Source organism: Canis lupus, chromosome 10 (genome assembly GCF_003254725.2).
Source record: "Canis lupus dingo isolate Sandy chromosome 10, ASM325472v2, whole genome shotgun sequence".
Classification (NCBI taxonomy): Eukaryota; Metazoa; Chordata; class Mammalia; order Carnivora; family Canidae; genus Canis; species Canis lupus.
In genome coordinates, this window is record NC_064252.1 from 47297244 (window position 1) to 47324434 (window position 27191).

Genomic DNA, 27191 nt, shown 5'->3' on the forward strand with positions numbered 1-27191 from the left:
AAAAGACATTCTAATTATCTGTTGATGATAAATCATCATTTAGAAACCCATTTGTTGAGCTTGTGAATGTTCAAAGGGAAAGAGTGGTTTACCTAGTACCACTGAAATAAGCTTGGTATTTGGAAATGCTGTAGGCTTGAATACATTGAATTATAAATTGAATCATTACTAACTTAACCTCTGGGAGGTTTTCAGTGATTGTTTTATTCAGCTTTACTGACTACACTGCCCATAGCAACTCTGGCAATGATTCCCCTAGCGGCGTGAAGGGGCTGCCCAGCTGCAGAAATTCGTGATGGCTGCATTTGCCTGCAGAGTTTGGAAAGATCTAAGGTCTTTGGAGACTAGAAATGTGTTTTTTCCCTTGTCTTAACTGGCAGTATGAGCCTCTGGCGTTTCAAAGTGCAAGTCATTAGTGTCCACCGGGGTGATGTTAATCTGTCTGTGTTTCAGTCTCAGGACATTTTCCAGTTGCTTCTGCCACAACAATCTCTGCCATCTCAGTGCCTCTGATGCCCCTTGTGAATTCAGAAAGCTCTGCAGCGCCAGCAGGACTTCACAAAAACCCATTGCCAACCAATCCTTATTCTCTTCTTCCTTTCAGTCATCTTTAAGTCTCAAAGCTTGTCTGAAAGGTAGGGCTTCTGCTTGGCATTTTCAGACGTGAGCCAAGAGAAACCTATTATTGTTTTGTTTTTGTGTTTGTTTAGTACCTCTCAATAGGGAGGAGACTTTCTTTTGAATTTAGGGCTCAGGTCATGCAGTCTGGGGAACTTAAGCTGATGTTGTTCACATTTACATTCAAGAGAAACATAAGACTATAGGATGGAGAGAAGGAAGACGTGAGAATTGCCAGAAAGCAAACAAAACAAGGCACTTGAATGGTTGGAAGGGACTCAGGAAAAGCCAGAGGCTCCCAGGTGATGCTTGAAATGGGTGTGAGGGGTCAGAATTCTCAGGACATCCTATCCTTCTTCATCTCCCTGGAGTGACTAAGCTGAACCCCTGCTGCCTGAGCTATGGTTTGGTGGAGAGCCAAAAGGGGGAGGGTGCTCTCCTTTCATCAGATCGGTCCAGACTTCCCAGTGTGTTAATATGACATGGAGCCAAACCATACCAAAGAGCTAGTTGATGGTTGTTAAGAGCCTTGGCCCTTTATTTAATCATCAGAAAAACCAAAGCTCATAGATGCTGGTAAAGTGCCAGATTAATTATTCAGAAACAAGTGCCTGGGATTGGACCAAGTATTGTCTCATTAACATGCAGTGTCCATGCTGGAGTCTGGTTAGAAAAGCCTCAGAGATGGCAGGAGGGGTTGATGGGAGGGAACCAGGAGAAAAAAAAATTAACTTTCCCTGTATTGTGCTGTGAAATCTCTTGGTATAATAGAATGCCATCCTTTCCATTACAGGATCCAGTAATGTTCCCTGGCCCAGGCTCTGTTCTGGAATATGCAAGACAATTATTCTACCAGATTCTTGCATCTGTGCCCACAAACTTGGCCTTCTTACCTCTTATGATCTGTTGTGTCTAAGGTCAATCCTCCCACTTATATTCAGATCTCATCTCCTCTTGCCTTCTCAAGGACTTCACTCCTGAAATTCTTCCTTCTTTCTCCTGCACCATTAAGTTCCCATGTCTGCTAAATGATTCCCATCAGCATGCATTCTAATATATTTACCATCTTTTAAAAAACCCTCCAGGATCTACTTCTCCTTTCAGCAACTCCCTGTTTTTTTCCATCTTTATAATAAAATTCCTGATAGAATTGTCTCTACTGGTCTTTTCTCAACCTCATCAGTTTCTATTCACTCTTTTTTTTTTTTTTTTAAGTTTCATTTATTTAAGTGATCTCTATACCCAACATGGGGCCAGAACTTATGACCCCAAAAATCAAGAGTTGGATGCTGTATTGATTGAGACAGCCAGGCACCCTGGTTTCCATTCACTCTTGAATCAGGCTTTTGTGGTAACACAAAATCACATTTTATCAATATTTTGTGTTGCCAAATCCAGAGGTGAATAGTCCTCCTAAGTCTGTCTTACCTGATTTCTCCCTTTTTCCAACCTCTAAACATTGTAGTAACATGGCCTTAGTCCTTAGATTCCTTCTCTCTTTGCCTTAGCAATCTCCTCTAGTCTCATGGCTTTATATACCTTTTTTGTGATGATGACATCCAAATTCCTGTCTCCTCCAAGGTCCAGTCTCTAATTCCCACTTGGATAGAATCTAATAGAAGGGGTGCTTGAGCGGCTCAGTTGGTTAAGTATCTGACTCTTGATCTCAGTTCTCTTCTTGATCTCAGGGTTATGAGTTTAAGCCCAATGCAGATTTGGAGCCTACTTTAAAAAAAAAGAAATTTAATAGAAATCTCTGATCCCAACTTTTTCTCCCACAGTCTTCTCTATCTCATTCATGGCTGTTCCATTCTCTAATTCCTTCGAGGAAAAACCTAAAAGTCACATTTTCCCCCCTCCTCTCTCCATGTATGCAATCCATCAGTGAGCCCTGTCAACTCCACCATCAAGGCATACTACACTTGAGACCACTTTTTACCACCTGCATCATCACCTCCCTCCACCATCAGCTCTCACCTGAACTATTAGAATAGTCTCCTGCAGCCTGTTTTCTGCACAACAGCCAAAGTCATATTTAAAAACAAATATAATCATTTTAGGGTGGCTTAGCAGTTGAGCGTCTGCCTTCAGCTCAGGGCGTGATCCTGGAGTCCCAGGATCGAGTCCCACATCAGGCTTCCTGCGTGGAGCCTGCTTCTCCCTCTGCTTGTGTCTCTGCCTCTCTCTGTGTGTCTCTCATGAATAAATGAATAAAATCTTAAAAAAAAGATTTTATTCCCTAGTCAAAACCCTTTATGGCTTTTTTTTATTTTATTTTATTCCCTAGTCAAAACCCTTTATGGCTTTTCCATCACCCTTAGAACAAAATCCACAGTCCTTACTGTGATTACATGAGATCCTATATGATGTGGCCCCTGCTGTTTTCCAGCCCTACCATCTTGCTCCCTCTTGGTCCTTCTTTCCATCCCAGTAGCCTTCCTGTGGTGTCTACAACACTTAAAATTTGTCTCTCTGATGTTGTATTTCCAGGTTTCAGTCTATAATAACAGTATATTATTGATTGAGCTCCTACTACACGCAAGCCAGTGTGTTTGGTATTTTACATATTTAATTTTTTAACCATGACCCCTCAACATAGATATTATTGTCTCTTTACAAAAGAAGAAACTGAGGCTCAGCGAGGTTAAGTATTTGCCCAAAGTAGCAGAGCTGGACAGTAATAGAATGGATTCACATTCAGGTGTGAATGTGAACTCACTTTAAATTTTAAGCTCTTTGCATTGCATAATGGCACTTCTTTGTGGCTGGGATGGACCAGTGAGGACTTCATGCCCTCAGTAAAATGTTATTTTTTAGGATGTGTGTGAGTGTATGTGTGCTGATGTCCTGGAGCTGGCTTTAAGCTTTGGAAAGAGGTTGCTGAGGAAAATGATCCTGTTTGTAAACTCCTTGGCTCTGGAGGAAAGACATGCATGGTGGAGTAGAAGGAGGTACAGGATCTTCCCACCTGAGTGATGGAGCCCGCAGGGATGGGGAAACAAGCCCTGGGGGAGCGGCTGCAGTGAAGACTCTTTTGTTTCCAAATGCTAATAGTTCTGGATTCAAAATCTTTTCTCTCTTTGACTGGACCCAGAGATAATAAAACAAAAAACTTACAGCATATAATTTGGCATTTTACTGGTATGGTAGGCTCACAAAATTTTCTTCTCCCTGACAAGGCTCAGATAATTCTATCAAAATAAATCTCTGAAGGGAAAAAGCTTTCTTTTAAAGTCTATGAGAAGCCTTTTCAAGAACAAAAATAACACTTAAAACCGATATTCCGCGTATCTTCTTTTTCTTCTCTTTTTCAGAAGAAATTCTGCCCTTTCTGATAATAGAAAATAAAAAAATGTTAGTGGGGAAAATGTCAAAATTTGGCATGCTGTAGAGAGTGGAAATTTCTCCAACACTATACTTTGAATTTTAAAGAGTTTGGGGCACAGGTTGTTCAGGAGTTAGAGTTCCACATCCACTTGATATTCTTTGCTAGTTGTCATGTCTGTGAATGGGTTCACTGTATTTGTACTCATTCATCAAACTTTGAGAACATGACCGTATTAGTCAGGGTTCTTCAGAGAAACAGAGCCAATGAGATATGTATACAGATATATGTAAGTGGAGATTTAATATAGGAATTGGCTTATGGGATAATGGAGGTCTGATAGTCCTACAAGCTATTGTCAAGCAAGATGGAGAACCCAGAAAACTAATAGTATAATTCAGTCTAAATCTGAAAGCATGAGAACCATGGAAGCCAATCCTAATCTCAGTCCAAAGACCCAAAAATCAGGGGGCTGATGGTGTAAGTCCTGGTTCAAGTCCAAAGGCTTAAAAACCAGGAACTCTGATGTCCAAGGGCATGAGAAGGTGGATATCCCAGTTAAAGTAGAGAGCAAATGCACCCTTCTATCTTTTTGTTCTATTCAAGCACTCAGTGGATTGAATGATGCCCACATTGGTGAAGTCTATCTTCTTTACTCAGTCTACTGATTGAAATGCTAACCTCTTTGGGAAACACCCACACAGATACACCCAGAAGTGTTTTACCAACTATCTTAGCACCCCTTAGCCCACTCAAGTTGACACATAAAATTAGCCATCAAAATAACCATTTCAAGAGACAAGTATTTCAACATCTTCTTCAAATGATCTCTCTTATAAGTTACACTCTCAGGCTTTGTGGACACCTCTCTGCCCAAAATGTGCTTGATGAGAGATGGCCAGTTTTTGGTGGATCATATAGCACAGTTAGGTAGATAAGCCAAACTTCGTATGCATTTCAGTATAGATACATTTACCATGTGTTTAACATGGGGTAGGTGGTATGAAGGCTACAGTGGGAAAGAGGAAGAGAGCAAAAACTTATTTATTAAGATCCTATTGGGTACCAAATAATTTACTGCATGTATAATTTTATGTAGGGTAAAGATGATTCCTCATAGTTAGAGAAGTGAGGCTCTAAAAGGCTAAGTACTTCACTCAAGCTAGGGAATGGAGGAGCTAAAATTGAAATCGTGAATGGTCTGATACTAAAACACATGCCCTGTCCGTTGTACTACATCAGCACAGAATTAAAGTTGAGATTCCCTTCCAGATATTCTATGGTTCAAGATGAAATGCCACATTTGCCAAATAATAAATTCTGAATGAATTTGGAGAGGAAGAACTAAAAGTACTTGGTTTATCAGGAAGGTTTCATGGAGGAGGCAGGGTAGGAGCTGGGTCTTGAAATCTAGGTATGGTTTTTATGAACAGAAAAGAAAATTATAACAGGTGAGGGGAATTACAGTCTGGGAACCATCCATAATGAGCTAAGATATAGAGGGGAGTGGCAACGGCACGTGATGGGTGAAGAGGCAATTGCTCTTGCTGTTGCTGAAAGTAGGACAGAGAGGTGTGCTGGTATTATGATCAGAGCCAGGTAGAGTTGTAAGCAGAGAGATATGGGGAAGAAGGGATAGATTATGTGCTTTCAGAGGGGGAAATTTTGTAATTGACTAATACATAATAGAACTCAGTGTAGGTAAATTTTCTGCATACATTGGAATATGTAAATGATAATTTTGTTCTGCAGGAAAGCATAGTAAAAATTAAAGTTATTCTTCAGATAGGAAAAGAATACAAACAACCATGGCCATTGTGGCATAAGTGCTCTCAAGGACTTTAATTGACTATTGTTATTTCAGAGTTAAGAGAAACAGCCATGTTTACCTAGCACACAGTGATGTGTCAGCACCATGGACAGCGGTGCCATGGCCACATGCTGCATCCCCAGGCAAAGGCGTTTAGACTTGATGTAGTAGATCTGTCACAGCAAACCACTGGAATGGAATCTTTTAGTGAATTTCAAAAAACTAATCTTTCTACCAAGTTTCCCTTTCTTTGTATTCCCATCAGGGAGAGATGAGCCCCATAATCTTAGAGACTTGGTGTGCAGATGTGTGCATATGTGCATGCATACACACACAAAAACCCAGTTTTCAGAAAATTGAAACGAACTCATTTTATGAAGATTGAGGACCCTAGAAGAAGAAAATAGGGAGATTTTAAAATGTCACTTTTCGGGGCAGCCCGGGTGGTTCAGCAGTTTAGTGCCGCCTTCAGCCCAGGGTGTGATCCTGGAGTCCTGGGATCAAGTCCCATGTTGGGCTCCCTGCATGGAGCCTGCTTCTCCCTGTGTCTCTGCCTCTCTCTCTCTCTGTATCTCTCATGAATAAATAAATAAAATCTTTAAGAAAAATAAATAAAATGTCACTTTTTCCATTCTCAACTTAACTTTCCCTGACATAGAACTCAGTTGCCCATTATATTGAGCACCCTATGACCAGTCTGTTATCTCTAGTCTGAGGTCTCCAGCTTGCCTCTTGCTGAGGCCCAAGAAAGAAAAGGAGAAAAAAACTGCAGAGGCTGGACGGACTAATTCTAAGAGTGTATTTTGATTTTTTCTTTCCATGTTCTTAATTCTCATCTGTGAACTTCTCGATGAGGCTTAGCTGGAGGTTGAGCCTAGATGACATCTCAGGTCTGGAGTCAGTGTAGAATGGTAATCTTTGCCTAAGAGAGGGGGAAAAAGATGGAAAAAGAATTGTAAAGGGATTTAAAATCTATAAAAAGCATCTACAGCACATCTTTTTTAAAAGAGGAGACAATTCTGTCACTGAAGGACATTACCAATTTTTTTCTCTTGGTGGAGACATTAACACAATTCTGCTGTAATTACTTCTTCCTGATAACAAACTGTCAGTGGATAATGCAGACTTATTGTTCTATGTCTTTGGCATAGCATTCACAGGCTCTTCTCCCAGCAGACCGTTATTAATGATTATCATCCATTGGAAGGTTCTACTTTTTGTCTAGTGCTTTGCCCATTCAGATTGTATGGGCCTCCAAACCATAGTTCTGACTGTTTCCTTGTGCCAGGCATGCCCCAAACATTTCTCACTTTTGTCTCTTCCTGTAGATTTTACCCATCTTTTAAGCCCTTAGTTTTCCTAGGCTTTTTCTAATCCCCTGACTAAATAAGGAGCCTTAACACTCAAAAGCACCTACAGTATATAGCTTTGCGTATTGGTACTTTGTGCATTTGGATTATCTCTCTTCCACTGGATTGTAAATTTTTTCAGAGTAATAATTGTGACTTATGGTGTATGTACCACAGGGCAGCCCATAATCATTGTTGAGTTTAATTATTTGGGAAAATTCTGTCAGGCTGCATTTGTGTACCAGTCCTCCAATTAGACCTTTGACATAAACTATGAAGGTTGAATATCGCTTAGAAGTGAAGATAAAACAGATAGGACCTGAGTGGATTGCCACTCGTCACCCCATTCTCCCTCCTCCCTTGAATTCCTTTGTAGCAAAGAGAATGCAGTGTTGGATTCTTCATTTAATCATCATTGTGGTTTTTGAGGCTCATAAAAATTAACTTTACCTTAATGCTTTTCTCAAATGCCACTTGACAACAGTGTACAGGTATTTTACATAACTACTGTATATTGGAGGTATCTTCAATAGAGTGTAGTGATCAAAATCCAGATCATAATTATATCCCGTCAGTGTTTCCATTATAAGCTCCTCTCTGGTAAGGTTTGTTGCTCATTTATTTAATTTGTATCAGGCTTCAGCCTGACATGTAAGTTCTCAGTCCCACTATAATGTAGGGAATCTTTTTCTGCCTCAAAACATACATTTTAATCAGTATAGCAATTCTGTATGTGGAATACTGTGTTTCTCGGCCAGAGAAGCAGGCTGAAGTGTCCATACAGGACATTCATATTAACACTGGATATTCCTATCATTTTACCTGCTGGGGGCAACTCCGATGGTCAAGGCTACTGTACTGCGCAGGGTCCCCTGTGAGCCATCCTGTGGATTGGGTGTCATCCCTAAACACATAACACATTTTGCATTTTACAAGGACTCTCAAGAACATGAGTGTGTGTTTATCACTTTGAATTCTCATGTTAAAATGCTAATGACAAGGGAAACTCAAAACATTTCCCAGCCAGGATGTTTGACTTCCTTTTACCTACTGACCTGCACTAGCAGTGGAACCTCAAGAGAACTGGAGACTCTTTATCCCCCATCCCAGAGGTCAGTCTTATTTTCTTTCTTCCAGGTTTGCCTCAGCCTTTGGAGACCCAAATTTATTGCCACTACACTCCTAATTCTGAAAACTTTGTACCTGGCAGCGTTGAAGGTTAAAGAGGGAAGTACTTGCTCCTCACAAGTCTACTTTAGGGTGGAGGACATTTCCCACATCTGGCCCACCCCCACCCACAACCAATCTCTATTCTTCTTGATATTCTGAGTTTTTTTAGACATCTCTGGTGGATTTTTACTTTTCTTATCTTTATGTTGAATTTTCCTGGGATACTTTTGTGATATTAAAGGGTAGAGAGAGGCAGGGACTGGAAGAATGGAGAGAAGGTAAAACTGAAGCTGTTTCTTTTGATTCTCAAAATTTGCTGTGGGAATTCCTCCCAGAAAACTTTCTATTTAGAAACTTCCTGCTTGGGGAATTCTACCAAAAGACTTACTCTGTAGCTCAGGCCAATTACTTATTTGCCCTCTTTCTTTGTGGCGTGTGAGGCGATTCATTGTTTAATGTGCTTAACAAACACTTACTGAGCCAGCAAGAGGAATACAAGCCATATCCATTTGTTGCTCACAAGCTGGCCATGGTAATAAACAGTTAAACAAGCACTGGCACTATCAACAAGGAAACATAAGTCCATGGAACACCTGGGTGGTTCAGTGCTTAAGTGGCTGCCTTCAGCTCAGGGCGTGGATCCTAGAGTCCTGGGATTGAGTCCCACATTGGGCCTCCTCCATGGAGCCTGCTTCTCCCTCTGCCTAAGTCTCTGCCTCTCTCTGTGTGTCTTTCATGAATAAATAAATAAAATCTTCATTTTTAAAAAATAAAAGCTTAAAAAAAAAAGAAGTATAAGTCCAGAGGGGCTCTGAATGGGGAAACTTTAAAGTTGGTTTTCCAGAAGAATTATCATTTTAGCTAAGGCCTGAAAGTGATAAGAGGTTACCTGGCAAGAGAAAGAGAATATACAATCCAGGCAGAAGTCCTGTGTGATAGAAATGGTCTAATTGGAAGGCTACATGTGTTTTGTTAAAGCTCAACAATGACATAGCAGTTGTTTAGAAGTTAGATCTCTTAAAGAGATTTTGCATTTTATCAATGCCCTTCACCCAAACACAAGCAGGGACACACATACAGTTGAATAAGTTGTGTTTATTGTTGCAGGGAGGGAAAAAACACACCATGGGAAACCATGGGATGTCTCAGTAAGAGGGTATTAGAAAGAACCTACTTGGTTTGGATTTGAGCTTTAGTTGGGTAATTTAGGGGAGGATCTAAGGAAATAAGGGCTTACTCTGGATTGGGTGCTACTAGAAAATGGGGCAGTTCTATGATTGGGCATCGCAATAAATCTTATCTATGAAGGGGCTAAATCAAAGCTAAAGCAGTCAAGCGTATCAGCCAATAGAGTGAGATATATGGTATTTGGTGTTGTGCAGGGACCATGTCTGAAGTGGATGTTCTGCAAGATGTTTATGTCCAACAAGAGAACAATGTAGCTTAGTTGTATCACATCAGTTTGTAATACATTGAACCTACTGCATTCAATCTGTTTCTGGAGATTGGGTGCTGCCTTTTTTTTCCCTCACTGCCATCATTTAGAATGGCTGGTTCAGAACATGCCACCCCATACCTTACTGCTTTGACATATTATTTTGTGCTGAAGTCACTTCAGGAGCAGCAGGTTCAGGAAGGGCTCTCTGACCTCCCCCTTTCTACCTTAATCAGGTCATAAAATTTCCTCTCCTTGTATCAAGAAGAGAAGAACATTTTTATCACAGGAGACTGGGAATCAATGCCAAAATGAATCTATACAAACAAACCTAAAGTAACCCTAATTTTCCATTAGTTTCCTTCATGTGTTTCTTAGTCACTCTCCCACAATTTACTGCCCCTAGCCCAAACCCTTTTGTCTTGTTACCTCTCCACAAATTTGTAATTTCTTTGTTTAAAAAGTATATAAGCTCTCAGTTTTTACTGCTGCTTTGGGTCTTCATTTTCCATATATAATATCCTGTGTGCACATAAAAAAACTAAATAAGATGTGTGTGCTTTTTTCCTATGAATCTATCTTATGCCAATTTAACTCTTGGGCCCAGCCACAGAACCAAAAAGAGTAGAAGGGAATTTTTCCTCAATAATTATTTTATTTTTCAATTTTTTTTTCCTGCAAAAAAAATTGGTTTTTAAGCAACACTAATTTAAGAAGAAATATTCCCTATAGGCAATGCATCAGACAGCCCATTGCTGCCTCCACCCAGTATAACCTGTTCTTATTATTCCACTCTTGCTTCACCACTGCATGTCTGTTGAGTAGGAATGGTTCATTCTGTTGGATCAAGGGTTGAAGGGCATGAGGAAGTAGATGACAGAGGTTGGTCGCGAAGGGCTTAATCAATTTAAGGCAATTAAACTACATCTCAATGCAGAACTATTGAAAGATTTTAACTGAGGATTACCAATTTGTAGAAATTTGTGCTTATTGGGGAGGATGCTGAAACTAGAAGAACCTTTTGCAATAATTCAGGCAAGAGACGATGTGTTGAACTAAGGTACTGGAGACGTGAGTACAGATTTGAGAGAGGATGAAAAGTAGGATCAGCACGCCTTAGTGGTTGGTACAATATAGATGAGAGGGTCTCAAGGATGACTTCTTAAGTAGGAGGGTTGTTAGTAAACCTATTCTCCAAGCCAGGGTGCTCTAGTAGTCAGGGTTTGGGTTGAGGTGGGAGAAATGATTAGCTCAATTTCAAATACATTAAAGTTCCCATGGGATGTTCAAGAGAAAGTCTGTATTGAGCAGTGGGTAACAAAGTCAGGATCTCAGAAGAGAACTCTGAACTGGAGAAACATTTAATTAATTCATTAAACAACTATTGTTTTTGCATCTCCTATATACCACCCATAGCCTCAATGATAGTATACTATAGTATAGAGTACAATAATATAGAAGTGAGTAAAATGAAATTCCTATCTTTACTGACTACTAAGTCAGATGGTGATAGATTCTAGGGAGAAAAAATTAAGCAGAGACAGGGGATTTGGAGAATTAGTAGAAGACAAGGTCAAAAAGGCAGGTTTAGATTTAATTCCTCTGCTCTAGGAATCTATGAGAAATGCACATTCTCAGACCTCTTAAGAGATGTCCAAAATCCGGTCTCTGACGGCGTGGTCCTATCTATTTAGATCCAGATCAGAGTCTACTCTGGTGTTTGCCAAACTCCCCAGACAGTAAGAGTCATGTGAGGGTACTTGAAAATATATAAACTCCTGCCCCCTAATTAGTTAGCATTTCTTAGGGAGGGGCCTATGTACTTTTGTTTTTAATATGTACCTTAGGGGGTTCTTGTCATCAAGATGTCTGGAAAATACTGATCTCTTCCTTTTCTTTAGAAAGGGCAGGCTTATATTAGATATTTTAATAAGTGGCTTAAGGGTACCTGGCTAGTGGTTGGGGAAAAGAATAAAGCTAGATCACTCTATCAAGATAAAATTCTGATGAGTTAAAGATTTAACCATAGAAACATGGATCCACAAAAAGTAGTAGAGGAAAATAGGTGAAATTTTTAAAATGTAATCTGCAATAGAGAAGATTTTGAACTTTCTAAATTTCATAATATAAAACCATTAGATAGGAAGGAAAAGATTGATATTTATACTTGGAGGTAACAAATTTCAAAACATGTAAATAAAAATATGACCATAAGGTTAAAACAAATTTGAAAAATATTTGCAACCCAATGGCAGACAGAAAGTTGTGCTAAATTGTTAAGAAAAAGACAAAACAGTCTTATTAAAATGGGGAAAGGATATGTATCAAAAGATAGTTTACAGAAAAAGAAATACAAATGTGAAATCTCAGAATTAAAGAAAAGTATATCAAACCAATGAGATATTAGGTTTTTTGTTTTATTTGTTTCTTTTGTTTTTTTGTCTACCAGGAGGCTATCTCACTCAATTAGTCCTTTAGGCTTCTTTCTTTCTTTCTTTCTTTTTTTTCTTTCTTTCTTTCTTTCTTTCTTTCTTTCTTTCTTTCTTTCTTTCTTTCTTTCTTTCTTTTTTTTTAATTTTGTTTATTCATTCATGAGAGACACAGGCAGAGAGAGAAGCAGGCTTCCTGCAAGGAGCCAGATGTGGAACTCAATCCTGGATCCCAGGATCATGCCCTAAGCCAAAGCCTAAGACACTCAACCACTGAGCCACCCAGGTGTTCCTGTCCTTTAGACTTCTTTACTAATGTATATTTCTAAGACCAAGAAGAAAGCAAGGTTTTTGTTTTGTTTTGTTTTTTTAGGTTTATTTATTTATTTATGATAGACAGAGGGCGGGGGGCAGAGACACAGGAGGAGAGAGAAGCAGGCTCCATGCCGGGAGCCCGACGCAGGACTTGATCCTGGGACTCCAGGACCGCACCCTGGGCCAAAGGCAGGCGCTAAACTGCTGAGCCACCCAGGGATCCCCGAAAGCAAGGTTTTCAGTTTTCTCACTTTAACATTTGCTGTTGCCATTTTATTTTTTTAAAAAATTTATTTATTTATTTGACAGAAAAAGAGGGAGAGAGAGAGAGAAAGAGAGCATGCACACAGCAGGCAGAAGGAGAGGGAGAAGCAGACTCTCCACTGAGCAGGGAGACTAATGCAGGGCTTGACCCTAGTACTCTGGAATAATGACCTGAGCCGAAGGCAGCTGCTTAACCAACTGAGCCACACAGGTACCCCTGTTGTTGCTATTTTAAATCACATCACTTGAATGCCTTGATTGTTCCATACATCTGGGTCACATTATATTCAAAATTATATTTTGAGGAGTATTATATACCTGCAAACAGATGCTCTGTCTGGATCGGTGGGGTGACCACTTTAGGTTTCCTTAAATTTCCAAACAGGCAGTGATTCTCAAAGTGTGGTCCCCAGACTAGCAGCAACAGGATTACTTGGGAATTTGTGAGACATACAGCTTCTCAGGCTTCTTCCCAGGGCCACTAAATCAGAAATTCTGGGGTTGAATTATATCAGTCTATGTTTTAACAAGCCTCCAGGTGACCCTAATACCACCTTAAGTTTGAAAACCACTGCCTAGGAGAATCCTGGTGCTATCTTAAACTTGGCCAATCATGTCATCATATGGATCTGCACTTAAATGGCAACTTAAAATACTTGTGTTTGGGAATACAACCTTGAATTCACTATTACTTATTACTACTTTCTATAGATATTGCCAGATTGTCTTCCAAAACAGGTGCACTAATTTGCATTGATGAATAACTGTTTCCCTATGTCCTTAGTCAGTGCTGATCCAAAATTCAGCTTAGGTAAATAATTATGGGAGTTGTCTGCAGCACTTCATTCAAGACTCGATGTTCTGAATTTACCCATGAATCTGAGTTAGGATGGTGGCTTCCAAAAGTGTTCTGCTGAACCTCAGAGGCAGCCAGGATGGGTGGGGATGGACAGGAGGTGGAAGAAACATGGCTTTGCTTTCCCTTTCAACCAGAACTGTTCCAGCTAGATTGATTGTAAGAGTTGGGACTCCACATGAGACTTCATTTTTTAACAAAGGCTGCTGTTAAAGAAAGTTTGAAAGCTTTGGTTTTCGAGGCTTGGTTGTCATAATCCAGAGTGCCTGGAATACATCATTTTGGCCCTCCATATGTTTACTTTTTAAAAAATCTAATTCATCAATATTGAGAGACTATATATTTTAAACAACCTGCAGAAAGGGGCCCCTGGGTCGCTCAGTCGGTTGGATGGCTGACTCTTGGCTTCAGCTTGGGTCATGATCTCATGGGTCGTGGGATCAAACCCGGGGTCAGGCTCTGCACTCAGAGGGGAGTCTGCTTGAAGATTCTCTTCCTCTGCCCCTCCCTGTGCTTGAGCGCCCCCCCCTTTCTCAAATAAAATACAGAAGTCTTACCTGTAGAACAACATCGTTATATTTACTGATATATTGTGAGGATGCTTCACGATAACAAAGTGCAGTGTCCCCTTTATGAAGACCACTGGGAATGCTTATGTCTCAGAACCATAAATTTTGTGCTTCTATAGAACAAATTGTTTACTTTTATTTCAGGAACACAGTGAAACATAAGCATTATTCTGTTTTTCTTTTTGCACTAACTGCAGGAAATCTCAGAGCCAAATTTTATATTCTATTTTGTTTACTTCCCTTGCTCCATACCCTTTGCCTAGATTTTCTGTTAATTTTTCAATGTATATTTTAGTGAGATATCTTAAGTTCATTTTCAGATAAAGTGGAGTGTGAATAAATAAGTAAATAGGCAATTATTAGCATTTGAACAGTAGTGGAAGTTGAAGCAGTGAGTGAGATCACCCAGGAGAGTGGGCAAATGGGAAGAGACAAAGGCCAAGGACAAAACCCCTCAGAATAGCAAATCTCTGTGTTTGGCTAAGGAAGGAGAAACCAGAGAAAGAGAACCAGCCAAAGAGAGCACTTCAAGAAAGAGGAAGTGGTCAATGGTGTCTAAGAGTAGAAAGAGATCACATAAGATAAAAACTGAAAAATGATCATTGGATTTAGCAACAAGGAAGTCAGTGAGGACCTCCATAAGAATTTCTTTTTTTTTTTTATTTTTTTATTTTTTATTTTTATTTTTTTTAATTTTTTATTGGTGTTCAATTTACTAACATACAGAATAACCCCCAGTGCCCGTCACCCATTCACTCCCATAAGAATTTCTGCAGAGGTGTGTAGAGATTGGCTACATGGTATGGGTTGACAGCATGGGTTGAGAAGGGAGTGGGAAATGAAGTAATACCAATAGACCTCGCAAAACGTTGGCTAAGAAAAGAATTAGAGAAGAAGGTGGCTAAATTCTAAGATGGGAACAGGGCAGTTTATCATATTTTTTAAAGATAGGTAAATAAAGGGGCGCCCCTCACCCCCGCTTGCATGCTCTCTCTCTCAAATAAATAAATAAATAAATAAATAAATAAATAAATAAATAAATAAATAAATAAAATCTTCCTAAAAATAAAGATAGGTAGATACAAATATGTTTGCATGCTGAAGGGAAAGCTCCAGTAGGGTGAGAGAGGTTAAAAGTACAGAAAAAGAGAAAAGACGGCAATTGGTGGAGGAAGATCCCGGCGGAGTAGGAAAGGGTGAAATCCAGGGAATCCGTTCCTAAGCCTGGCAATGGGTGGAGAGGCTTATAGAGAGGAGGGAGGATGCAGGTCACTGCAGCTGGGGTATCAGGGAAACATTTGTGCTCCCAAATTAAAACCACAGTAGGGGCACCTGTGTGGCTCAATGGTTAAGCGTCTGCCTTTGGCTCAGGTTGTGATCCCAGGCTCCTGGGATCGAGTCCCGCATCGGCTCCCCGACGGGGAACCTGCTTCTCCCTCTGCCTCTCTCTCTGTGTCTCTCATAAATAAATAAACAAAATCTTAAAAAATAAAATAAAACCACTTAGTAAATAAAACATGCTTACGAAACAGATGAAAAGTACATCCTAATATTTAAATCGAGGGAAATATAGACAGGATAAAAGAATGGCAACTTCGAAAGAGGAAAATTTGGAAATGAGATGATAGACCCAGGAAAGAACTTGAAATAAAGGGAAAGATTTATTTCAGAAATGAAGACTAAATTAGGAAAACTCAAAAGAGAAGAAGCACAATAGACAAACACATGACCAGAGAGAAAGAGTAAAAAGGAAGAAAAATATTTTTTTAAAAGGCCAAAACAAAGTAAAAACATAAAAATATCTCCTGTGGGAGAGGAAGAAGATAGAGTGGGAGGACCAGAATTCTGAATATACATTATTCTGTAGATTTGACTTTGCAACCTTCTAAGTATGTTATGCAGCTATAAAACAAAATAATATTTAAAAAGCAATCTTGAAAATAAAGTAGGAAACAGACACACACATACTAGTTTGATTTAATCTCTGTAAAGATTTCAGTGTTCAATCCTAGTAAAGTCCTTCCTGTTTCAATCTTGTTTGTTCCTTTGGAAAGCCAAAGAATATTTTAACACTTTCCTCATCCTAGACTTTTTGCACTGCAAGAGAGTGAACAGAACTTCTCTTCCCCTGGGCCAAGTGACCACCGTTCCCCTTCGCCTTTCTCTGAGGTCCAAACTTGAGGTCTTGCTTCCCAAACTTTTCATTGATACTTTACAATTTTGTTGAGATTTCCTAGGTTCAAGTCTAAGATAGAGATGGGTCTGATTCATGGCGGGAGCATTTAAATTTGGCTTTCTCTCAGACTGACCTGAGACAAGGGCATCACCAGGAGATGAAAGAGTAATTAAAGTGGCTTGGAAATTGCCAGAACTGGGGATATCCCAGGACATACAAGTTTTTATACGGGTATTGCTTTTTCTCTTAGCAGTTTGTTTGTCAAGACCCCAAGTAATTTGCCAAAAGAACACTCCCTCCAAGCTAAATCCTCTGGGTTACAAGAGATGATATGCGGCCTGCCTTCAGAGAACTTACAGTTTAGTTGGGGGAGAAACGGCCCCCCACATGAAACCAAGAACAGAGCCCAGATTTAAACTGAAAATAATCACACTTCAGCATTGTTGACTTGTCCCCTGTATCTTCCAAGTAGGAAAGGTCATCAGTTGCCAGGGAGTTACTGTGTGGTGTCCCTGGCCCCCCACTGGAACTAACATGTATAGATAGACATGTAACTGATGAGACAGCCATCTAGAGAGAAGCTAGATGGGCAGAAGATGGCTGGTGGAGCACCCTCCAAAACACCCTTAGCCTAAAATGGAATCCCCAGGCACCCGCACCCCAGGTAGATGAAATCAGGCAGAAAAAGAGAAAAGCAGTGATTTTCCTGGAATCTGGAAAACAGGCTGAGGTAGATGGAGGATATAGAAGAGGATGAAATCCTTGGAGGGGACTTCAGGGAGGACAACTGACATTTATCATCTCACTTAACCAATAAGCTTATGAGCCCAGTTGCATCTTCCCATTTTGCAAATAGGAAACAATCACAGAAAAGTAGCTAGGCTAAAATAAAGAATTTGCGTAAGATCCAGCTAGTTTCTAAAGCTATGAACCTTTCATCTGCGATAGCAGTCATCCCTCTTTTCCTTAGGAGATCCTTGGTATCTCGTGTGGCATCTGTTGGCAGGAAAACACTTGCCATAGGAGCGATAGGAAGCCAGGAAGCAGCAGCAGTTCCTCCAGCTAAGTTGGGAGCTTCACTGATCCATTTCCCCTCCTGCTTTTATGGGATCACTAGGCATCAGAGACCTCTACCTCACAGGTGTCATAGGTTGGGGCCACCAGGAAGCAGATTCCAAGGTGGGGTTTAGCAGCCAGTTGATTTATTAGAGAGTGCTCTTGGGTGTGATAACCTATGAGAGGAGAAGAAATGAGGAGTGGGTAAGAGAGAAATTGGGTGGTGATACTATCCCAATAAAGGTGTTTGCCAACCACACAGGGAACTCTGGCACCCCACGTGTCCCAGATTGGACTGGTCTTTGTACTCTGGCATTGATCAGTAATTGCATGCCAGCTACCCCTGGAAGGAAGTGTGACTTTGTTGAGGAGGGGCAGTTTTCAAGGCTAACAGCTGAAGGCGAAATTTAGCAGCTTTCCCAGCTGCTGGCAGAGCAAGTCCTTCCTTCCTGAACGGGATCTGGATAACACATCATAGCACCCACTAAAACTCCCCAGAATTGTGGAGGTTCAGCCAAAGTCAAGACTTTAGCCCAGGGACACCTGGGTGGCTCAATGGTTGAGTGCCTGCCTTCGGCCCAGGGTGTGATCCTTGAGTCACTGGATCAAGTCCCACATCAGGCTCCCTGCATGGAGCCTGCTTCTCCCTCTGCCTCTCTCTCTGCCTCTCCCCACCCCCCACCCGTGTGTCTCACATGAATAAATAAATAAAATAAAATAAAGACTTTAGCCCAAATGATTATTGTCCTATTCTGTCCATTGACTTATTGGTCTCTATCTGCTCATCTTGGTTTATTTCAAAGCATGGCAAACCTTCCAGAGTAATTGAAATGCAAAGAGAAGAGGTGTTGTCTGGAAGAATATGCCAGCTGACTGGAGAGAAGGGCAAAAGAGAAAATTATAGAACAACTCCATTGTCATGGTTGGTTGGCTTACAGTGGGGATGAAGTCAGAACCGTGTGATGGATCCACTTCAGGTCATTGAGAATGGCTGGTGAGCAGGTGCCATATTAGTTCTGGATCAGATTTAAAGGTCATCCATGGTTCTTCTATCTACTGTTCATTTTAGATGTATCAGGAAATCACTGGGGGTGGGGGAGTGGTGAAGTGAGGAACATGCCCTCCAGCCTTGACCAGCTTTATTCTCCTCAGCTGCTTCTCAGGCCCACACTGTTGTAATCCAGGGCCTTTAGTACAGGCTGAGAGATAAAGAAGGAGGAAGAAAATATCTTTTAAAAATGAAGATAATATTCCCATTCTCTGCTCACCCTGGAGGCTTATTTTGAAAATCACAGTGATTTAACTTGTTAGCAGTTTAATTCACTTTTAAAAGATTAACCAGACTAATTATTCATCAGATTTCACCATCTTTGTCAGCCTCAATAAGGATCCTTTGTTACAATGATTAATGTGTTTTAATTGCAACTTCTCTCAGAGCAATAATTCGATCGTACAGTATTTGCCGAATCTATGGAAATCTTGGAAATGCTTTGACAGCTGAGCTATTCTTGGGAAATGAAAGTAAAGGAATATATATAACTAACAAAAAGTGTTTTATAGCATATCATTAATATGGATTTTCCCTCTCTGACAGACCTTGCTCTACTTCAGTCTGTGAAGCCACTTGCCGTGCACATCAGTTTGCCATCCAGGAGCTCTCAGGAGGTGGAGATCAGTTAACACAGCTTATGACTTTCTCTGAGAGGGTGCCCTCAAACATATGCTAGTCATGATAATAATCACAGCAAACATACATAGGTCCCAGGGAAAGTTAACCATCCAGCCAGTATCTGTAAATCATTATCCAGTTAAGAGGCTGGATCCTGCATTGATTATTTCTGTTTTCTACCCAATGCTTCGTCTTCATTCATTTAACTAGTGGCTGCTGTCCAAGTTAGGAATTTTTACAATATCAAAAAGATGTCTGTAGAAACCAACAGAGAAAGTGTATGTGGCCAATGCTAACTTTGAACTTACAATGTATTTTAATGGTATTTTAAAATATAGTGGTTCTAGGACCTTAGGAGTTAGGTAAATCTGGAATTGATTCTGGACTCAACAGTTTATTAGCTGTGAGAACTTGGGAGGAATCAACAGTATCTAGCCTCCCTGAGCCTCCATTTCCTCATACCTAAAATCGGTATAATAAAACCCACCTCGTAGAGAAGATTAAAATGAGGCCTTAGATGTAAGACCTAGTAAGCTTTCAATGAATTATGTCTGAAGCAGTGATAGGTCTTTCCAGTTTAAGAAAATCATATGTAGGGACTCCTGAGTGGCTCAGTGGTTGAGTGTCTGCCTTCGGTTCAGGTCTTGATCCTGGGGTCCTAGGATCGAGTCCCACATCAGGCTCCTTATAGGGAGTCTGCTTCTCCCTCTGCCCGTGTCTCTGCCTCTCTCTGTGTGTCTCTCGTGAATAAATAAAGTCTTTTAAAAAATCATATGTAAAAAAAAAAGAAAAAATCATATATACTTGAGCATCTCTGGGTCTTACAGTAACCCTGAAACAAACAAGAAAGGTATACTGCTGCTTTGATTTTTCACAGATGGGAAAACTGGGCACAGAGGTATGCTAATCTTGGTAAATAGTGTCCTATATGCTCATCAGCTAACTCCTCAATTAAGCAGAAAGGGTGCTCTAAAACCCACGGATGTCAATTCCTATTCCAGCACTTTTTCTATTGCAACCTAGAAGCCCCAAGGCCTCTGAATGAGTAGAGCAGTTGAGCACAAAATGACCAATTCCTTATCTGTTGGCAAATTATTAGCCCTGCTGTTAGGATATATACATCAACAATAGCTGACAGAGCCAGGCATTACCTCAATTAATTGATATAGCAAGCCTAGGAGGTAAATATCCCCGCCAACCCCATGTCACAGCTGTGGACACTGACCACTTAGAGATAGGAAATAACTTGCCTGACAGATTTAAACTTGGATCTGCCCAGCTTGTGTGTGGTTTTTGTTTTCGTTTGTTCTTTTTTAAAGATTTTACTTATTCATTCATGAGAGACACACAGAGAAAGACAGAGACATAGGCAGAGGGAGGCTCCTAATGGGGAGCTTGACGCTGGACTCGACCTCAGGACCCCAGGATCAGGACCAGAGCTGAAGGCAGATGCTTAACCACTGATCCTCGTCAGTCATCCCCCATGTCCAGGTTTTAACCATACACTATTAGGCCTCCTGCAATCCCACCTAACAAAATACTATTTTGGGTGGCGCAGCGGTTTGGCGCCTGCCTTTGGCCCAGGGCGCGATCCTGGAAACCTGGGATCGAATCCCACGTCGGGCTCCCGGTGCATGGAGCCTGCTTCTCCCTCTGTCTGTGTCTCTGCGCCTCTCTCTCTGTGACTATAATAAATAAAAGGGAGTGTTTTGAGACTTTAAGGTCTGTATGGTAACCAATTACCATGTTTTATATTACTGCTTTAGGACCTGAACTCAGGGTATGTCTCTCTAGAGCCCACGCTCTCCCAGCTACCATCAAAGGGCTGATTCAGCTCACCATATTCAAAGCTATGTCTTTTTTTTTCCAATTTAAATATGGAGTAAGGATGCTATAGTAAATTGCCTTTTTTATTAAATTGACCCCACCAAGGGGAAAAAAACATGGTAGTACCACCTCTTTGAATCAGCCGCTCAACAAATTTGTCTGATATTAATAACTACGTTTTTTCCCCTGTAGTACTATTTATTCTTAAAATACCTGATCGAGTTATAAACACCTACTTACATTTTGTGTCAGACAAGAGGTAACATCTTATCTCCGTGTCTCTTCCCAGATACCAATCACTTCAGTTTTCCTCCAGGACAATGCACCAAGATCAGACAGATGAGAATTCTCACTTGAAGACAGGTAATCACCCATCTGAAAGAGGAGACATGTTATTTACCCCAGTAAGGCAAAGTCACAAGCATTTCCTGTTCTTTTCTTTTCATTGCTTTTCCTTTCCTTACTTTTATTTTATTCGGTTGTTGGTTTTAGATGGAGCAATGATTTGTGCAGTGGGACTCACTCACTTAACCAGAGTATCCCCAGGATAGAAAAAGGACCAGGAGAGAAGGCCATGTTCATCAAAAGGTATAGAAAGTGCAAAGAAAGCTTCCAAGTACTGTTGTTGCCTTTCTTCCTTTTGATCCTCTCTCCCCATAGAGTACCTTTTTTTTTTGAAAGCATACTTTTCCAAGTTGTTACATTAACAAATTTGCACTGATTTCTTTATCCTTGTCATCTAAAGACCACCTTGTTGGCGGATGGTGAACTTTTCCTTCATGCCAGGCCTGCTGCACTGTCTAATGTCACAAGTGTCTGCTCACATTAGCTCCTGGAGACTAAAGAAGATTCCGCATGGGGCCTTTCCAGCAAGTTGATTTGACAGAATGAGTCCCCATGCTAGCTCGTGGCACTTATCAGTTAGCCAGCCTTCCTTGGGGAGGAGAATTTAGAGTGCACCATATTCAGTTTCCAAATCAACTGCTGTCCCCTCAGGAAGCTGTGTGTTGCATTATTAAAAGAGATGCCTTTGACCATAGCGCCATACTTAAACATTCATCCACATTAAAAAAAAAAAAAAAAAGGTAGAGTGAGGGGACCACTAAATGCCCCACCCCCTTCCCTCTGTTAACTCTTTATCCCTGGGTTTCGGGTCTCCCTCAATGAACAGTCCTGTAACACACACACTTCTTATTTTGTGAACCCTTGTTTTTATTTTACTTTTTTTTTTTTTTTAAAGATTTCCTCTGCCTTTATTTTAATTACTTGGAATGGCTATGAAACCTTCCCCTAAATTTTACAACCTTGGGCCTGAGGTCACCATATTCCCAACCTCTGCTTTTTACTGAGTTCCCATAGGAAAGTCAAATCCAAGAATCTAGCCACCAGCAGCAGCAATGACTTTGGCTTATCTGTTACCTACTTCTCTTAGGAGTTCAAATGAAATGCAAGAATTAGTTGTGAGTTGAAAATGAACAGATCTGAAGCCCACAACTTTAATTATTACAACTTCACATATTTCTAATTTTTTAAAAAAAATAAAGTTTATATTCAGTTTACCTTTATCTTTCCAGAGGAGGAATTGACAAGATTGGTGGAGAAAAGGAGGGATCCTTTTTTAAAGCTGCATGTTGATATAAATATGAAAATGGATTAAACTCTGCTTCCAATTTCCAAACATGTGTACTTCAATGAATATTAAATGGCAGGCCCCTATCACCATCATGACTTATTTACTCACCAGAGTTTTTATCAAAAAAGGGACTGGAATTGCCCATGGAGCGTGAAAGTCTCCTGTAATTGAGTTTAGAGTGGTAAATCCACTAAACAGGCCACGGCCCCAGAGACACCCCGAAACCCACCTGTCAGCTGGTGTTAGATCACAGCGCAAACAAGGCATGGCTGCCTGTTCCCGCTAAACACTGCTGTGGCCCAAAAAAAAAAAAAAAAAAAAAAAAGAGAGAGAGAGAGAGAAGTTACTCCCCAGGGGATGAGGAAGGGCTGGGAGCACATTGTGGGGGTTGGGAGGGCAGGCAAGAAACTCTCATCTAACAGCTGCCCAATGTCAGCTGGAATCATGATCTGAAACTCAGCTCAGGAGGGGAACTGGCTAGGGCCTCATTCGGTTAGGTGTCATTTCTTCATCCTAACATCCATTAGGTAGGAGCGTAATGGAGTGGACAAGAAGCTTTTTCATCATGGTTGAGCCATGGAAATCAGAGCTCAGAGTTTCAGTGAGAATAAAGATACAACGGGCTTGAGGCTGGTGCAGAAAGGTCCACATCTGGAAGGGAGGGAAGTATCCAACTAAGACTGAACCAGCCAGGGATGGGAATTGGAACATTGCAAGCCAGAGAACCATAATTCATCCAAGAAACACTGATTATTTACTAGTGCTGGTTACTGTATCAGTTGCTCAGTGTATAAAGATGAATAAGACATAGTCCTTGCTCTGAAGGAGAATGTGAAATGTGCTTGGAGAAACACACAGACAAGTCAGCTATTGGCATACATATGTCAAGGGCTATGGAAGCAAAAGTATGTGCCTAAAATAATAGGAAATCTTCCTGGAGAAAGTGGCATTTATACTGGGTTCTTGGGGATCCCTGGGTGGCTCAGCGGTTTAGCGCCTGCCTTTGGCCCAGGGCGCGATCCTGGAGTCCCAGGATCGAGTCCCACGTCCGGCTCCTGGCATGGAGCCTGCTTCTCCCTCTGCCTGTGTCTCTGCCTCTCTCTCTCTCTCTCTCTCTCTCTCTCTCATGAATAAATAAATAAATCTTAAAATAAATAAAATAAAATAAACTGGGTTCTTTTGGGCAGCCCCGGTGGCCCAGCGGTTTAGCGCCACCTTCAGCCCAGGGTGTGATCCTGGAGACCCGGGATCCAGTCCCACGTCAGGCTCCCCGCATGGAGCCTGCTCCTCCCTCTGCCTCTCTCTGCCTCTCTCTCTGTGTGTGTCTGTCATGAATAAATAAATAAAATCTTAAAAAAAAATAAACTGGGTTCCTTGTAATGACTAGGATTTAGCCAAGCAAAGGAAAAAGAGTGAGGTAGGTGTGGGAGTGGTGGTAGGAATGAGCCCCATTCTAGGGCTCCCAGAAGCTGGATGTGGCCAGGGCATGAGTGATGGGTTAGAGCCCAAGAGAGACAGGCTGGCTAAATAGCCTGGCTAATCAGTCTGAAGTTTATCCTGAAAGCCATGGGGAACAATGGAAGGATTTTAAGCAGAGGAGTGATGTGATGTGGTCGGGTTTGTGTTTTAAGAAGACCAGTTAATCTGTTGTGCATAGTATGAATTAGAAGGGGCAAGTCTAGAAACAGGAAGGCCAAGTGTGAGGCAATTACAGGAGTCTTTGAGAGAGAGGATGATGGTCTAAACCAAGGAAGTGACAGTGGAGATGGAGAAGAGGGGACAAAACGAGAAATATTATAGGAAAGAATATTATAGGAAAGACTTAGAAGGCAATTGAAAGTGTGCGAATGGGAGGAATTCAGAGTGGCTCCAAGGCTTCTGGCTTGGATGTAGGGTTGCTAGATTTAGCAGATAAACAAACATATATGCAGTATTTGGGACATATTGATACTAAAAAATGATTCCTTTTTTATCTGAAATCCAAATCCAATATATCCAATATATTTAACATTAATTCAATATCCAGCAAACCGACTTGAGGGGGCTAAGTGATAGGGCATTTGTCAAGCTGAGAATTGAAGGAGGCACAGTCGGAAATGGAGGCAAAGAGCATGGTGAGTTTGCACTTAGATGTCTTGAGTTTGAGGTATCCAAGGGATAGAACTGGGTTCCCATTATCCTCCAATACCTTTCTGCCCTTCCGAGGATAGTGGTAGCGGCACATGGCCAGTTAAAGATTTTACTTCCCAGCTTCCCTTGCAGAACATAGCCCTGTGACCAGACTCCAGACTATGGGATGTGAGAAGAAGTGATGTGTATCTTGCTCTTAGAAGGACTGGGCATAGGGGCGCCTGGGTGGCTCAGTCAGTTATGTATCTGACTCAGTTTTGGCTCAGGTCATGATCTCAGGGCTGTGAGATGGAGTCCTGCTTTAGGCTCAGCCCTCAGCAGGGAGTCTGCTTCTCTCCCTCTCTCTTCCTCTCTCCCCTCCCTTGGCACATACATACACACACACTCTCTCTCTAAAATAAATAAATATGAAAAGACAAACAAAAAAGAGCATCCATAGAAAAAAGACAGCACTTGATTTTGTTGTGTTTAATTCTTTCCACACCACATAGTCCTTCAGTGCCTGTATGCTAACCACTCCTAAATCTCGGTCTGTAGCTCCTGCCTCTTTCCTCAGCTGCAGACCTGTATGTTTCATTGCTTATTGAACATTGTTATATTGATGTTATATTATAGTTAAGGGACGGGCTAAGCTTATTTCTCTGTCCTGAAACAATTCAGAGGTAGATGGCCCAGGGCAAATGACACGGCACTGCCATCTTCAGCATTTTCATCTCTGAGCCCGAGTTGGCTCCTTCAGTGCTGGTTATCTTTTGGCCAGTGGAAAGGAGAAAAGAAGCAGGAGAGTTGATGCCCAATCCTTCCTTTTTCTTTGTTTTTTTGGTTTTTAGTTTTTGAGATACAACTTTAAACTTACCCTCAGGTTAATCAAAATGTTCCAGTAGTGCTAGGATGGGTGATGGAACATTTGGTTTTCATTTGCCAAGCCTTCTTGCTCATATAGCCACGTGTTAATGTTCAGTGCTACCAAATTCATTTGTTTGTCTTTGGATTTCTATTGTAGCAATGTCTGGGAAGCAGGTGTGTTCTCCTGCCCTGTGGGTGTTCGGGCATTTGCGCACATGGCTGGCTGTGCTAGGGTCTGTGCTGGGGCCAGCTTACATGTGTATCATCTGTGTGTGTCTTTCTGGGTGTGTCAGCTCCTCTGCATCCGCTCCTCTGTGTCCTGATTTGTTGATGCGTGCCCTGAGGATATCTTTGAGTGTGTGTCTGTGACAGATGCTGGTTATTTCGGTTTAGTTAGTAACCAGTTCCCAGTACAAGAAGTAGCCTTTTTTTAAAAAAAATATTTTATTTATTTATTCATGAGAGACAAGACAGAGACAGAGACAGAGACACAGAAGGAGAAGCAGGCTCCATGCAGGGAGCCCAATGTGGGACTCGATCCTGGAACTCCGAGATCACACCCTGAGCGGAAGGCAGATGCTCAACCGCTGAGCCAGCCAGGTGTCCCAAGAAGTAGTCTTTTAGATTCTCCTCACATAGAAGTCCATTTTGGAGACTGTAGAGTAGCTTTTTTTTTTTTTTTTTTTATGAGAGAGAGAGAGAGAAGCAGAGACACAGGCAGAGGCAGAAGCAGGCTCCATGCAGGGAGCCTGACGTGGGACTGATCCCGGGTCTCCAGGATCATGCCCTGGGCTAAAGGTGGCGTTAAACTGCTGAGCCACCTGGGCTGCCCTGTAGAGTAGCTTTTAAAGATCATTTCAATTATCTTTTTTTTTTTTTTAATGGACTTCATTTTTTTAGACCAATCTTCACTTTTGCAACAAAATGAGTAGGAAGATACAGAGATTTCCCATATACCTCCTGTCTTCACAGGTGCATAGCCTTCCCCAGGCTCAGCTTCCTCCACCAGAGGGGTATATTTGTTACAATTGATGAATCTACACTGATACAACATTATCACTCAAAGTCCATAGTTACGTTAGGGTTCATTCTTGGTTTTATACATCCTTTGGGTTTGGGCAAATGCATGACATGTATCCATCATTATAGGGTCATACAGAGAGCTGTACCATTTTGCATTTGGTCTTGTCAGTGTTCTAGATTTTGGCCATTCCAATAGGCATATAGCACTATCATTTTCAGTTATCTTTTCAAATCCAAAATGCTTAAAGGAACAATCTCCCAAACTTGCCTAGGGGCATTCCTTGCCTCTTCCATCTGAGTCTACCTGTTTTTCCCAGACCCCAGACTGAGGCTGAATTTTACATAATATGATATAAGCTGAGATCTTCGTGGGAGTCAGGGGTACCACAGTGTGTGTGTGTGTGTGTGTGTGTGTGTGTGTGTTAGGGTAATTTCTAAACATACTCAAAATTAGAATAAAGATCTCCATGTATCCATCATCCAGCTTCAACGTTTTGCCAACCTTATTTCATCTGTCTTTCCCTTTTTCTCCTGCCAGCATATTTTAAGCAAGTATTAGATAGCTTGTGATTTCACCTGAAACATTTCAATTTATATCTCTAATTGATAAGACTTTTTTACATCCCTCAATGTCATTATTTACCTAACAAAATTAACAATAATTCCCCCAAAATCATTTAAACCCAATCCA

The 27191-nt window shown here is 41.1% G+C and overlaps 1 long non-coding RNA gene across 2 annotated transcripts in view; it reads left to right on the plus strand.

Moving 5' to 3' along the window:
- Positions 1 to 22813, plus strand: part of LOC112671271 (uncharacterized) — a 35052-nt gene extending 12239 nt beyond the window's left edge. Inside the window, exons 3-6 of one of the 2 annotated variants that reach the window (XR_007413600.1) lie at positions 18967 to 19037; positions 21158 to 21231; positions 21361 to 21456; positions 21614 to 22813. This is a non-coding gene — a long non-coding RNA (uncharacterized LOC112671271). The remainder of the gene's footprint in view (positions 1 to 18966; positions 19038 to 21157; positions 21232 to 21360; positions 21457 to 21613) is intronic. The other variant, XR_003143478.3, reaches the window with a different exon arrangement.
- Positions 22814 to 27191: the final 4378 nt, after the last annotated feature.